At 57.0% G+C, this 13,860-nt stretch overlaps 1 protein-coding gene across 1 annotated transcript in view; it reads left to right on the forward strand.

Moving 5' to 3' along the window:
• Nucleotides 1-446: 446 nt before the first annotated feature.
• DNAH17 (dynein axonemal heavy chain 17) overlaps nt 447-13,860 on the forward strand; it is a 110,757-nt gene continuing 97,343 nt past the window's right edge. Inside the window, exon 1 of the mRNA XM_026484009.4 lies at nt 447-624. The gene's annotated coding sequence lies outside the window, so the exon portion shown is untranslated. The remainder of the gene's footprint in view (nt 625-13,860) is intronic.

Here is a 13,860-nt window from a genome sequence, read left to right on the forward strand (position 1 = left end):
GTAGCATCCGGGATGAAGAACAGTCGCATGAGAACATGTGAGTTATGGCTCCACTTGACGGTACATAAAGTGGAGACGGGTGGTGATGATGGGGAAGACCCGTTCCCGACCCAGGACTGTTCGAAGCCTCGCAGACATTCACTCTTCACCCTCACGGCCTTCCTATGAGGGGGCTGCTGTTGTCATCCCCCGTTTCAGAGTGACGTGTTGAGCGGCTGACTTTGCCAGGGTTGTTGCAAACCCTGGCGATGGGCTCCACGTCTGGGCTCCCACCCCCTCCGCCTCTCAGAAGCGCTCTGCATCCCTCTCGGCAAGTTGGGGGAGGCCGTCCTGGGTGCGGGGGCAGCTCTGCTTCCCACCCAGAGCCCCAGCAGCCCAGGACCTCAGAGGACTGTTCCGTCCGTGCCCCGGGAAGCTCCAGCTCAGCCTCTCAGAGGTGGCATGTCCGGGACAGCACCAGTGCCCAGGCTAGGCTCCCTGCGCCTGGGGCACGAAGCTGAACTAGAGAGCCTCCTGCCCGTTTTCCCCTGGCATCCTGAGACCAAACCATTAGGATGGAAATCCCCCGCCCCCGAGTTCTCTCAACTGAAGAAGGGAGCAGATGCATTCTCAGAACCATAGTAGGTGAGTCCCTGTCCTGTCCGAGGCTGGCCCCGCTCCCTGGCCGCCCCGTCTGCTCATGCAAGCTAACAGACCTGCAAATGAGAAAACCGTGGGCTTCTCACTCAGAGCTTGCCGGGCGGGGAGCCGGCCACTGCCACTGCGTCTGGCACAGGGATGGGAGAGCTGACAGTGGAGTAGGGGGCCTTGGGCGTGGGGAAGCCGGCAGTGGACTAATTAGAAGCAGAACATCCTTTGTGGTTGGTTAGTGGGCATATTTGTGTCTTTATGGTTGGTCCTGGTTCGAAAGCAAGGGCAAGATGAGGGAAGCTGGTGGTCATGGACCATGTCCTGGCCGTTTGTTCTGGTCGCTGCAAGGGCGGTGTCAGGGTTCTGCTGCCATAGATGGTCTGGCTGTTGGCCATGTCATATCCTCCACCCCCGTGCTCAGTGGGAAAGCTGGTTCCCACGAATTCTGCAGCACCCTGGCAGGCAGCATGCCTAGGACCTAAGGGTCTGCTGTGCCTCTGGAGATGGACTTGCGGGCCTGGCTGCTGGGTGACTTTACACCCTGGTGTGGAGACAGAGTGCCGTGTTGTGGTCATTTCCCAAGTAGCCATGGACAAGGCCTGTCCCAGTCCTCTCCAGGGGGACCAAGCTGAGCTCCCACACTTCTCTGGCCATTTCACTCAGGAAAGGCTGGGAGCTTGGGGCTGGGAGTTCAGGGGAAGGGAACCCACTTGGTTTGCGTCGTTCTGCTAATCAGGTCAGTCTCCCCTGTGCTGCGCTGTAAGTAAAAGTAAGAAACGTCCCGCTGGGGTAGGCTGCTTGCTCACCCAGTGCCGCAAATGAGTCTCATTTGATGGACAAGCCTCCATACCGTCCATGACCGTGATTTCAAAAGTTTACAAATACAGCCGAGTGTCCCGTGGGGGGTGATTTTATGTGTCCATTAGGGCTCAGGGATGCCCGGGCGGCTGGTAAGCTATTTCTGGGCGGGGCTGTGAAGGTGTTTCCTGAAGAGATTACCATTTGAATCCAGGAGAGCAGGCCTTCCGGCCACAGCCAGTGGGTGGTCAAGCAGCCCATCCACTGAGGGCCTGAAGGGAACAAAATGGGGGAGGGAAGGCTAAGTCTCTCTGCTTGAGCCAGGTCCGCCACCTTCTCCTTCCCTTGGACGCGGGCGCTACTGGTTCTCAGGCCTTTGGTTTGGACCAAACCACACCCCCAGCTGTCCTGGGTGTCCGGCTGGCGGACGGCCCGCCATGGGGCTTCTCCACCTCCATCATCAGGGAGCCAGCCCCTCATGAAACGTCTCCGTTTGGTGATCTCTGTGCATATCCTATTCGTTCTGTTTCTCAGGATGAATGTGCATCCCTAATTCCCGTCCTAAACCTATTCTTGAGTTTATCGAAATTCTTCATGGACTCTTATTTTCAGCCAGTACTGACTTTTGGGGTTCATAGGTCCCTTACCTCTACGGTCTGAGTTAAGGGAGGTGTGAGGTTTTCTTTTCTTCTCTGTCTCCCAGGTTCTCTTCTCCACAAGGCCGGGATGAGGCTGGGGGCCAGGGTCAGTATTCCAGAGTCTTCCTTTTGGCCCTGGTTCCATAGGACTTTGCACAGCACTGTTACTAACCCTGTCTTCACTTAAAGATTGTCATCAATTGTTTGCACACTTTTGCATTTTGTTAAAAAAATTACACTAAAATGCCGTTTATCTTGATCACTGATTTTGGGGGCCTTCCTCAAATTTTGCACGCAGCGTGCATACCTCCCCTCCCGATGTTCCAGCCTGGTACTCCGGGCTTGCTGGGATAGCCCAACATGCTTGAATGGACTTTCATGTTCCCATCATGCCTTCCGCTTCTCTTTTTGATAATTAATCATTCGTTCATTTCACAAGTGTTTCTTGAGTCAGCTCTGTTCCAAGGATGTGCCAGGTGCTGGGGACTCAAGAGCGAGCAGAACACATGTGGCTTCTATCCTCGTGAGCTCGCAGTCCTTGTGGCAGAGCCTGTTCCTTTGCCAGGCCCCCCGCACGGCAGCCCTCCCTCCAGATCGCACTGGCTCGCTTTCCTCTGTCCAGGTGGAGGGGTGGAGGAGGAGGGTCCCTGGGCAGTGGCAGCACACGTGGCGTGGGGAGTGAGCCGAACCACTGCCTTCAGGCTCCTCCAGGACAGGTGTAGGCTTGGCCGGGGGCGGAGGTATGGGGGTGGGGGGGTGGTCCTCCATCCAGGTGCGTCTATGCCGCAAAACCAGCCTGCAGGACTCCTGGGTTGAGGGAGTGCAGACAGAAGAACAGACGGACTCTGACAGGAGCAGGCACATTCTCGCTCTTCTGTAAACAGGCTGAGCAGGGGAAACGCGCTCCAACAGCCCCCAGGGCGGGACCTCACAAGAGGCGCCCCCCCCCCTTGCGTTGGGCAAACGACTGTGAATAGCGCAGCAATGAAAACCCACCTTCTGAAACCGAAGGTGTCTCCACTTTGCAAGGGCGGAGGTGTAGATGGCCTTCGCTCCGCTCTGCTCCTCCGGGGAGTAATTTCCGTCTGCCTTGGAGGGAGACCGCCAGCGGCGCGGGCCTGAGCTCACAGACGCCCGGTCTTTTCCTCACCGGGAGCCAGAACCGGGGGTGTCTTTCCGCACAAGCTCCTAACAGTGTTGAAATCTCGGCCTGACCCGCGCCCCCGGTTCCTTCTCCACGGGGAGCCCCCTCCCGTCCCACGGGGGCTGCTCGCAGCTGACCGCGCAGGTGCTGGGCTATGCGGTCTGGCTACTTTTCAGGGTTAGAAGTGCCTTATCTGGGGGGATTAAAAGGCCCAAAGATCTAAACTGTAATTTCAACTTCCCTCCCACGGAAGCCCTCCCCAGCCTGTCCCCTTGCCTGTCTCTCCGCACCCCTGCTCTCAGCGCCGGCGCAGTCACTGCTACCGCCGGAGTCAGACCGCCCAGCTCGGGTTTGTTTTCCACGTGCCCCGTCCGCTCTTGTTCCCGCTTCTCTTTTCCTGCTTGCTTTTGGAGTAAGGTTCTCTTGTGACCCATTTTCTCTCCACAACTGCATCACCGTTTCCTCAGAATTGGTAGCCCCGCGGTGGCCATGCTTGGAGGTGGTCTGGGGGTGGTGGGTAGGGGTAGAGCTGGTCACCAGGGTGGCCCCACGTTGGGGTCTGCATTCTTGGAAGAGGAGACCCCAGAGCTTTCCCTCTCTGCCTCCCTCTCTTTCTGCCGTGTGAGCGATCACAGAGGAGAAGACCCCTTCTCTGGGGGCGTCCGGCCTCTGGAACCACAAGGAATAAATCTGCTGTTTAAGCGGCCCGGCCTGCGGCCCCTTGTTCAGCAGCCTGAGCTGAGTAGGACAGTGGCTGTTCCTCCGCTGTGTTTTCTAGCGGTTGCTCTGACGTTCACCAGAATGGTATTAGCTACTTGGTTTTCACAGCTACCCCAGGGAGCACAGGCTGGCACAGTGTCTGTAATTTACTTGAAAAGGCTCCAGTCTACTTGGGACGGCAGCACTCATGTGTCAGAGTTGAAGCTGTAACCCCAGAGGTCATTGCTGACTTGCTGTTCCACGTGGCAGGCACAGTCGGGTGGTTCCCAGAGGGCCACCTTCTAGACGTGGCCGCCACGTGTCCACAGCGGGCACTTGGCCAGTTCCTATCTGCAAGGGTGTCGGAAAGAGTTGTTTTGCTTACTGTCGTAGTTGGAAGGTACGTGGGTTGCTGTGATTTAGAGACGCCCCACCCTTGCGTGGTTCGGCTGGAAGAATCTATCTGCCCCTCCTCTTGCAGGGAGGTTGGGAGCCGCCCGGTTCACAGGGGGCCCAGCTGGTGTGGGGGGTCACGGACGCTTCTGAGTCTGTGGTTCCTCGGCCCCCGGGGCCAGGGGACGCCTTAAAGGGAAGTGAGGAAGCTGGTTAGCGCCTCCCCTTCCCCTTCCTCTAGGCCAGGGGTCAGCAACACGGCCTCCAAATCCGCTGTTTTCCTAAGTAAAGTTCGTGGGGCACGTAGCCACGCCCGCGCCCACGTGGTCTGTGGCTGCCTCAGAATTCCGGTGGCAGAGGCGAGCGGTCGTCACCGACCCCACCCGGTCCTCAGACTGTTGACCGTCTGGTCCTGCAGACAAGGTTGCCAACCCCTCGGGCCGCAAGCCCTCTGAAGTCCTGATGAGATAGGAGAGGCCCATGCTCCCGGGTTCGCATCTCAGAGAACTCAGTCTTCATGGACTCCTGACCAGACCGCAAGGAGTTCCTGGCACGGCTCAGTGACCGTGTTTTCCCCTCTCAGGAAACCATTTCACCAGGAGGCCCGTGAGTCACAGGCCGCGCCCTAGAAAACAGGAGAGTCATCTCCTTCAGTGTCTGGGCAGAAGGACCAGGACGGAGACCCACTGGAGGGCCTGGGCCCGGGCAGAGGCTTGTGGGGCTGCAGGAGGGACGCGGGGCCAGGTGCTCCAGCTAAGGGGGAGGAGAGGGAAGCTATGTTGGCACTCAGCGGGTCAGGGAGCTGGACGAAGCCCAGAATCCCAGATTTATCAGTCTGGGACCCCAACGTCAGCTGAGGGGTGGGACGGATGTACCGAGGTCTTCACCACTCAGTGGCGACAAGGGGCCTCACCTGCCCAGTCGCCATCCGTACCCGGGCCTGTAGGCACCTGCTTCACAGGGTGGTGGGATGAGGGAAGCCCAGCCCCAGAGCGTCGCGAGTCATCCCGCCCAGCAGTGGGGGTCCGTGCTGTTCTCCGGCAGGTGCTCCTTCCCAGAGAAGCCGGAGCTGGCTGCCCTTTGGGACCCAGGTCCTGCCCTCAGAGCCTCGGCCTCCCCCAGGGAGCTGGACCGGCCACTAGGGGAGGGGGCAGGGAGCCTGCACACTCCCAGAGGCCCGAGCCCCCAGGAGCCAAGCGAGCCACCATGGACCCCAGCCGGGGAAACCGTGCCACGATGAGGAGCCAGGCGGAAGCCAGGGTTTGTGTCTTAAATTTTGCTGACGGAAGTGTCCTTTCCACAGCAGACCTTGGTGAGCTCTCTGAACACAGAGGTGTTTTCAATCACAGCAAAGGAATAAATGGAAGCGGTAACTCCCTTTTTCATTCCTGAGAGACTGAGGACCCTGAACGGAGCCGGGTGGGGGGAGAGGGCTGGGAGGGGGCTGGCCTTCAGCATCCCAGAGTGGAGAGTCAGAGAGGGCCTGGAGGTGAGCGGGCGAGCGGGCAAGCTGGGCGGTGTCTGGGGGAAGCCGGGATTAGAGAGGAATAACGGCTTTGCCCTGCGAGGACAGGGCGCTTTGGCTGGGGGCCCTGTGGGTGACCTCGTGGGGTCAGAATCACGCCTGGACAGACTGGTACAAAGGGAGCGATCCACCCCAGTGATTGTCACCTGAGGGGGGAGGGGGCCGCCAGGGACCCACCCGAGCAGGGGGAGTAGGGGGAGCAGGGGAGGTGGAGGTAAGTCTCTGGGCTCCGTGCTGAGAGCGGGGGTCCTTGGGGGAGATGCCTCATCCAGGTCACCATTGACCCCACTGCGGGCAGGTCCATGTTTCACACGGTTTGCTTCATACCCTGACCTTTTTTTTTATTGTGATATACACGGGACAAAATTTACCCTCAACCATTTAGTAGCATTTAGGGTATTCACAGTGCCGTGCAACCACCACCTTATCGAATTCCAGAACTTTCCATCAGCTCACAAGGACACCCCCGTTATTGGTCCCTTCCCATCCCTCCTCCTCCTCCCCCCCGCCCCTGGCAACCACCAGTCAGCCCTCTGTCTCTGGGGTTTGGCCCATTCTGGACATTTCATGTAAATGGATTCCTACAGTATGTGGCTGTGGCTTTTTAAAAATATCTCATTTTAAAAGATTTCTCTTCCCAAGTAAAAACTGGGCAAAGGATCTAAACAGACACCTCGTCCAAGACGATATACGGATGATAAATAAGCCTGTGGAAAGGGACTCCAAGTCTGATAAGTCTCTACTGAGAAAATTGCAAATTATAACAAGGAGCTACCACTGCACACCCATCAGAGGGGCTGAAGCCCCGAACACCGACCACAGCCACTGCCGGGGCGGACGTGGAGAATCTCACCGCCGGGGGCACACAGAATGGCACAGCCACGTTGGGAGACGGTTGGGCGGTTTCTTACACAACCAAACGCGCTCCCACCACACGATCCAGCAGGTATCCACCCAAAGAGGCTGAAGAGTTATTTGCACACAAAAGTCTGCACACGGATGTTTACAGCAGCTTTATTCATAATCCCTGAAACTCGGAAGCAACCAAGATGTCCTTCAGGAGGTGAGGGTAATAACTGTCTGTGCAGAGAGCGGGATATTGTTGGGTGGGTAAGAGAGAGGGTGCTGCCAGGTCACCCGAAGACATGGAGGGATCTTAAACGTATGTCACTTAGCGAGAAAAGGCTAGTGTGACGGCTACGGAGACAGTTGGGGTCGGGGGATGTTCAGGGCACCGAAAGCCTCTGTGTGAGGCCACAGTGGCGGATACCCGTCATCCAGACCCGCAGAGCGTGCGACACCAGGAGGTAACTGCGGACTTCAGTTATAAAGCAGATAACGAATCCGTGTTGATGCATCAGCTTTAACACACATTCCTCAGGAATGCGAGGTGTCCCTCAGGAAACGGGGGGTGCAGGGCAGTGCGGAGGGAGGGAAACTCTATACTTTACGCTCAGTTTTTCTGGAAACCTAAAACTGCTTTAAGACATAGTCTATCGAGGGGCACTTGGCGGCTCAGTCGGTTAAGCATCCTGCCCTTGGTTTCAGCTCAGGTCCTGATATTAGGGTCCTGAGATCGACCCGCGTCGAGCTCCACGCTCTGCGGGGGGTCTGCTTCTCCCTCTCCCTCCACTTCGAAAAGTCTGTTTAGGGGCCCCTGGGTGGTGCAGTCCAGTAAACATCCGAGTCTTGGTTTCGGCTCAGGTCGTGATCTCAGGGTCCTGAGATCGAGCCCCACATCGGGCTCCATGCTCAGCGCAGTCTTAGAGTTTCTCTCTCCCTCTGCTCCTCCCCACCACACTTGCACTCTCTCTCCCTTTCAAATAAATAAATAAATCTTTAAAAACGTGGTCTATTTAAAAAACAAAAGGTTCTCTCTTTGCCGCATATTAGAAATTGATTTGTTTTCCCAGTGTTATTCAAAGACACGTGAAACTGCCCTTCAAACTTGATAGACCCTATCCAGAGTGCAGGACCCTGCTACCCACTGCTACTGGGTAGGCCACTCACGGGTCCACGTGCTGTTTTTCTGTGTCTTTGGATAAGGACAGCGGATACTCCAGTGCCTGTTCCCGTCTCCTGATCGGCCTCTGGGGCAGGGCTGCCCCTGGTCTGCCGGTGTGCGCAAGAGTCACCCGGGGGTAAGACTGCGGTTCTGACTGAGCCCCGCGGGGCTGGAGAGGCTTCCGTTCCACCACATCCCCAGGTGGTCTGCTCAGAGGACCACCCGAGACTATAAACTAAAGCTTTGCAATTAAAATAGTCCCTTGAGGTGTAAACCAGCCGCATTTGGTGAATTGGAAAATCAGATTCTAAATGCGGCTCCACGCATTACAAAATGGGTGGTCCTGAGGAAGAATCTTTCTCGATTCCTGGAACGTTCCGGAGAAGCGGCCAGCCCTGTCACTTCTGCAGTTGGTGGGGCACTGGTAAGAGTGTGAGGGTCACTAACTAGTCCCAGTGCCCCCGACTCTCCTGGGTCTAGTTCCGAAAATCCCAGGTCCTGGGAAAACCTTGTTCCCAGGTGCACCCGGACAGTTGGCACTTGTGTGCTAGTGACGTAGGAAAGACGTGAGGGTTCGAAGCCCACGGCCAAGAAAGAAGTCTTGAGACGTCTTCAGCGCAAAAAAGTGGTTTTATTAAAGCACAGGGACAGGACCCATGGGTAGAAAGAGTTGCACTGGGGTCTTGAGGAGTGGCCCATTATATACTTGCAAGTTAGGAGGGGGTTAGGGATAGTGTAAGTCTCTAAGGAATTTTGGATGCAAGGTTTGTAGGACCTGGAGGGGCCAGCTATTGTTGGGAAAAGGTCATTCATTACCGTCTAATAAAACCTGACTCATGAGACCCTTCAGATGTATATCGGTGGGTCATATGCTTGGGGAATGATTGCCGACATGTATCTTGGGCGGTTTAGAGATAAAGGACATTTCCAAAGGAATTTTTATTTGTGAAAGTAGACTTACAGGGTCCTGGGGCTCCGGCTGGCATTGCCTTTTGCCCTTAGCAAAGTACTAACATCACGGCAGCTGAGTCCCTAGAGGAAAGTCACTCTGCCTGTTCTAAGGACTTGTCAATGGGCTGCGGGTCGTCAGGAAATTTAGTTATTTTTCTTCTGCCTTCGTTTCCCACATCACTAGTGACGTAGTTTTTTTGGATTAGTGTTGTTGGGGATCCGGAGCCCACGAAGGAATTCTTGAGACGTCTTTGGTGCAAAAGGGGGTTTTATTAGAGCCGGAGAACAGGACCCGTGGGCAGAGAGCGCTGCCCTCCTGGGATTGTGAGGAGCGAGGATTACAGACTTCGGGGTTGGGAGAAGTAAAGATAAGGGAAGTTCCAAAAGGACTTTGATCTGCTGAAGAAGACTCGCAGGATCCCGGAGGCCCGGCCACCGTCAAGCTAAGGTTGATTTTCCCTCTGGTGAGGCATTACCATGAAGACCGTTGGGAGCTTCCTGGAAGAGCGGTAGACTCTGCCCGCCTCAAGTATTTGTCGGTGGGCCGCAGGTTCTAAGGACATTTCCTTTTATCTACATTTCCTTCCGCCTTTGTTTCCCACACGCTAGCAAAGAAGACAGAAAAGAGAAAAGACAGGGACTGCTGAGGTTCATCGTTCGCTGTTTCTTGAGCAGCCTTCGGGATGGAGGCCAGGCCGAGGGAACCCGCCTTGGGTGATAAATCCCGCTGGCTGCCCCGGGGTGATTGATGAGGGGAGTCTGGAAAGGCGTCCTGCGGGAGCGCAGCTGCCTCCCCATCAGCCTGGACCATCTTCCCCCTCCCCGGAGGAGTCTGGGGAGGCATAGACCAGCCCTGTCACACTGGAACAAATGTCCTTGGGGTAGATTTGGAGACAGACAGGGTGAGTCAAACCACGGCAGGAAATTTCATTTCCAGACCCCTTCAAAGGCCTCTTTCCTGACTCATATTACATTCATTACATTCAAAGCACATTTGATTTTGCAAACAAATCCGAGAAGCCCTCCACCCGGAGGCCCAGCCCCCAGGGCCGTGTGTGTCTCCCTCCCCTGAAATTCGGAGTTGAACTTGAGCTCTCTCGGAGAGCAGTGGGATCGGGAAGCTGCTGGTGTTTTCAGGGGAAAAGGCCAGAGTCTTACAGCCTCCTGCCATGGTGCTGACCCTCAGGGGTGCCTCTAGCACTGATGTTCACCTTGGAGATCTTTGATTTCCAGTTCAAGGTATTATAAATGAAGCCGTTGAAGAGGAGTTCAACTTTTTAAAAAAATAGCCCAGAGAAAAGGGGTCTTTGCCCATTTAAGAAAGCAGTATTTGGTATTTCCAAGTCTCTGGTGGATGCTGAGCTGGGGGGACATGGGTCTCCGGAAGCCCAGCCTGCCCTTGAATTCCCCCGCCGCCCAAGCACGGAGCGTGCCGACGTGAAGACGGATGAGCAGCCAGCACGGGAGGATCGGTCAGAAGCTGGGCGGAGACCTCGGGCCTGGCACCGCCCCCTCCTGGAAGCACCGCAGGGGACCTCCAAGGTCCGTCCGTTAGGGAGACAGACAGTCGGCCATGAACCAACTGCGAGGGCTTTGGGGTGAACATGGCTGCAGGTGGGGTAGGGGCAGCGAGACTCAGCTCTTGGGGGCACTGACGCCTCGTGGGGCAGGAGGGATCTCCATTCAGACCCACGGGGCAGCTCTTAAAACCTGGACATTTGGCCTTGACCCCTGGGCGGCGGGGCCAGGCACCATTCTTTCCGGAAGCTTCCCAGATGATTCCACGGTGTGGTCACTGGAGAACCACCAGGAGGGTTGACACCTGCTCCTCAATCGACCCAGCAGCTCCTTGAAGGGAAGGTGGGCGGGGGGGGGGGGTCTCCTCCAGCACCAACGACTGGAAAGAGGAAGCACGGGAGGGCTACTTTGAATGACGTGACTCAAAACAGAGGCCACAATTGTCCTCTGAATCAGGGGTTCTCAAGCTCAGCTGTGGGCAAGGGTCTCCGGGGGGCTCGTTACAATAAGGACTGCTGGGCCCCGGCCCCAGGTTCCCCGCTCCGCTCCCGCAGCCCTGGGGCCAGGCGGAGAGCCTGCGTCCCTCGCTCGCTCACCAGACTCCGAGAACCACAGCTCGGGACAGAGACCACGCTCGCAGGCTCTCCACGGGGCTGAGCCCAGGGTGGCACGCGCACGAGCTGGGTGGGCACCGTCCATAGCCAGTTCGGATGGACGCTCGGATGCTGGCGGGGGGGACCGGGCATGGGTTCCGTGCGGACCCGAAGGCGTGCCTGGCGCTGAGACGTGATGTGAAGGCACCGGTTGTTAGACTTCCATCTTGAAGAAGCACATTGGCTGCCCGCCATGTGACACAGCCACCAGCAAACCCGCCAGATGGGGAGCTAGGCCCCCCGCCTGTGGGGTTCCCCTTTCAGGCGACCCCGGGCAACCTCACTAACGAGCTGCTTGAGTGACCCGGCCTCCGCTCTCCTGAACCCTAGTTCCACTCGTATGCTTCAAGGTAGCCAATAGTGAACGACCCCGCAAAACCCCAGACACCCCACCTTTGGGCCCTAATAAAGGGAGAGCCCACTCCCTGTGACCTTGCCGCGTGGCCCTGGGCATGCCATGTTCCCTCCAGGACTCGTGAGTGATAAACCTTGTCCCTCAAAGTGCCCTGATGGGATCCAGCCAGAGCCACGGGGTGGCGGGGAGCCCTCTGTCTGCAGCCCTGAGGATCGACTCCTTCCGTTCCCCCAAGCTCAGAACCCCTCATGAGGCCGAAGCCGAAAGACTCGCTTCTTGACCGAACTGAGGACAGGTCCCGCTGAGCCTTCTCCTTGACAGGCTGCTTCTCGGTGCTGAGCCTGGTTCCAGGTCTGCCTACACCTGTCGGAGCAAAGAATCCTGTTCAGTCACCCCACCCCCCTCGATATCCAAAGAAGGTCCCTGTCCCCCACCGTCCCCCACCGTCCCCCACCCGCCGTGTCTCAGTGCTTGGCTGCCGCTAGCAAGCACTCTCGCCCCCTGGCCCCCCTGTGGCTGCTCGGGGCTCTAAGTGCCCCGCTGTCTTGGCAGTGTTTGGAGTTGGGTCCAGCTCTCCTGCATTATAGTAGCACCGAAGAGTCTGTCTCTCTCGTCTTGGACCGGAGTTGGCTGTTTCTCTTGGGCCCACCCACGTGTCTGGCACCTGCCTGCTTCCTCGGGGAGCACCCCACACTGCCCACGTCCCCCCGGGTGGGCAGAGGCAGATTTGGCTGTGCAACGCTCACACTGTTCCCAGCCTGGACAGCTTGCAATCCATGCATTTCCGTGCCTTGTTGGGGCCTTACCCCCGGGCTTCCTATGCAGAAAGCCCAAAAGCTAGGCCCCCAGGCCTCCACGGTGGCAAGCCTTGCTGTGACCTTTGGAAACCTCACAGGCCGCAGACATCTCTCTGGCCACACTGCCCTCCCCACGAAGGAAGAAGAGTGCTCCGCGGGGCCAGCCAGGCGGGCTTGGCCCTCCCTTTCTGCCCAGCGCTGGGGCAAGGTCGTGCCTGGGCAGCAGGACAAAGGCTGACTGTCCTCCCCGTCCCCTCTGCCAGGAACTCGGCATGAGGACGTGTCAGGGCCAGAGCAGACAGAGGGAGGATGTGGGGCGGGGAGGGCTGACCCAGATGGCTGGCCTCCTGCTGTCGGCAAGTGTCCCCAGCAGGGGAAGATCGTCCTGCAGTTGTGCTTAATGATGGGTCATGTCTTTGGTGCAACTGTCTTCCGAGTTAGCTGGGCGAGAAGGACATGCTCCCTGGGGACTGTAAGTAGAGGCTGAGCTTTCTCGCTCGGTCTGTGACTGTCAGGGCGAAGGAAGTGAGGGAACGGCGTGCATTGCTGGTGGCCCTGGGAAGGGAGGGTTGTAGTTGGCCCCCTGTTGCTCTGCCCCAAGAGCACTTGCCAGTCCGGAAGTTTCACACAGTGCCCTGGCTGTTTCCAAAGGGCCCACTGTTCCCGCTGCAATGTGGACAGCATGTCTGTATTGAAAGCTGGTTGAGCCCCCTAGAAAATGGGTCCTCCTGTGTCTTCTCTGCTCAGGCAGGGCCTCAGGTGTGACCTGCCAGGAAGCTCCAGGTCACTCATGAGTCCCTCCTTCACAGCAGGGAGCCCTAGGGCGGTGGTTCGAGGGCGAGGGGGCAGCTCCCTGAGTTCCCCGCACATCCATTATTTCAGCAGGAGACATTCGATCCTTTGTGTCTCGGGGACACACAGACCCCAGGGGAGCACAATCGTAGCAGAGGCTGGGACCATCTAGACCTGGATCGAGCGTTTCAAACAAGCGATGGGCTTCAAGGGAAGAAGGGTGTCGCCAACACTGGCTTGGATGAGGTTCAACAGGCCTCCTTGCGGCAGGACTTCTCAGAGCCTTTGTTCCCTCAGTGATATTTACAGAAGGCCTGCGGGGGCCCGGAGACAGTGTCACGTCCTGGAGGGGCACTGCTCATCCAAAGGGCTGGGCGCTGGGAACTTTTGATGGCTCTGGGCGCCGCACACGTGTTCCTTCCCTGACCACTAGTGATGTAAACACCTATTCATGTGCTTATTGGCCATTTGTGTGTCTTTCTTGGAGAAAAGTCGATCTATGTCCTCTACCCATTTCTAACTATATTGTTTGTATTTTTATTCTTATGAGTTACATATATATTCCGAGTACAAGTCCCTTATCAGATAGAAGATGTGAAAATACTTGCTCCCATTCTGTGGGTGGTCTCCTCACGTTCTTTATGGTGCCCTTTGAAGCCCCCAAGTTTTTAATCTTCATGATGTCCCACTTATCCATTATTTCCTTTGATTTCGTGCTTTCGGTGTCCTAAGAAACCATTGCTTCCTCCGAGGTTATGGAGATCTACTCCTATGTCGAAGGGTTTTATAGCTGTGGCTCTGACAGGTCTTTGATCCAGTTTCGGTTAATTTTAGTAGGTGGTGTGAGGTAGGGGTGCGTGTGGGCATCCACTCATTCCAGCGCCGTCTCTTGGGAAGGCTGCTGCCTCCCCTGCTGGACTGTCTTGGCACCGCGGTCTAACACGAGCTGCCCATAAATGTAT

The sequence above is a fragment of the Ursus arctos genome, unplaced genomic scaffold, assembly GCF_023065955.2.
Source record: "Ursus arctos isolate Adak ecotype North America unplaced genomic scaffold, UrsArc2.0 scaffold_24, whole genome shotgun sequence".
NCBI lineage: Eukaryota > Metazoa > Chordata > Mammalia > Carnivora > Ursidae > Ursus > Ursus arctos.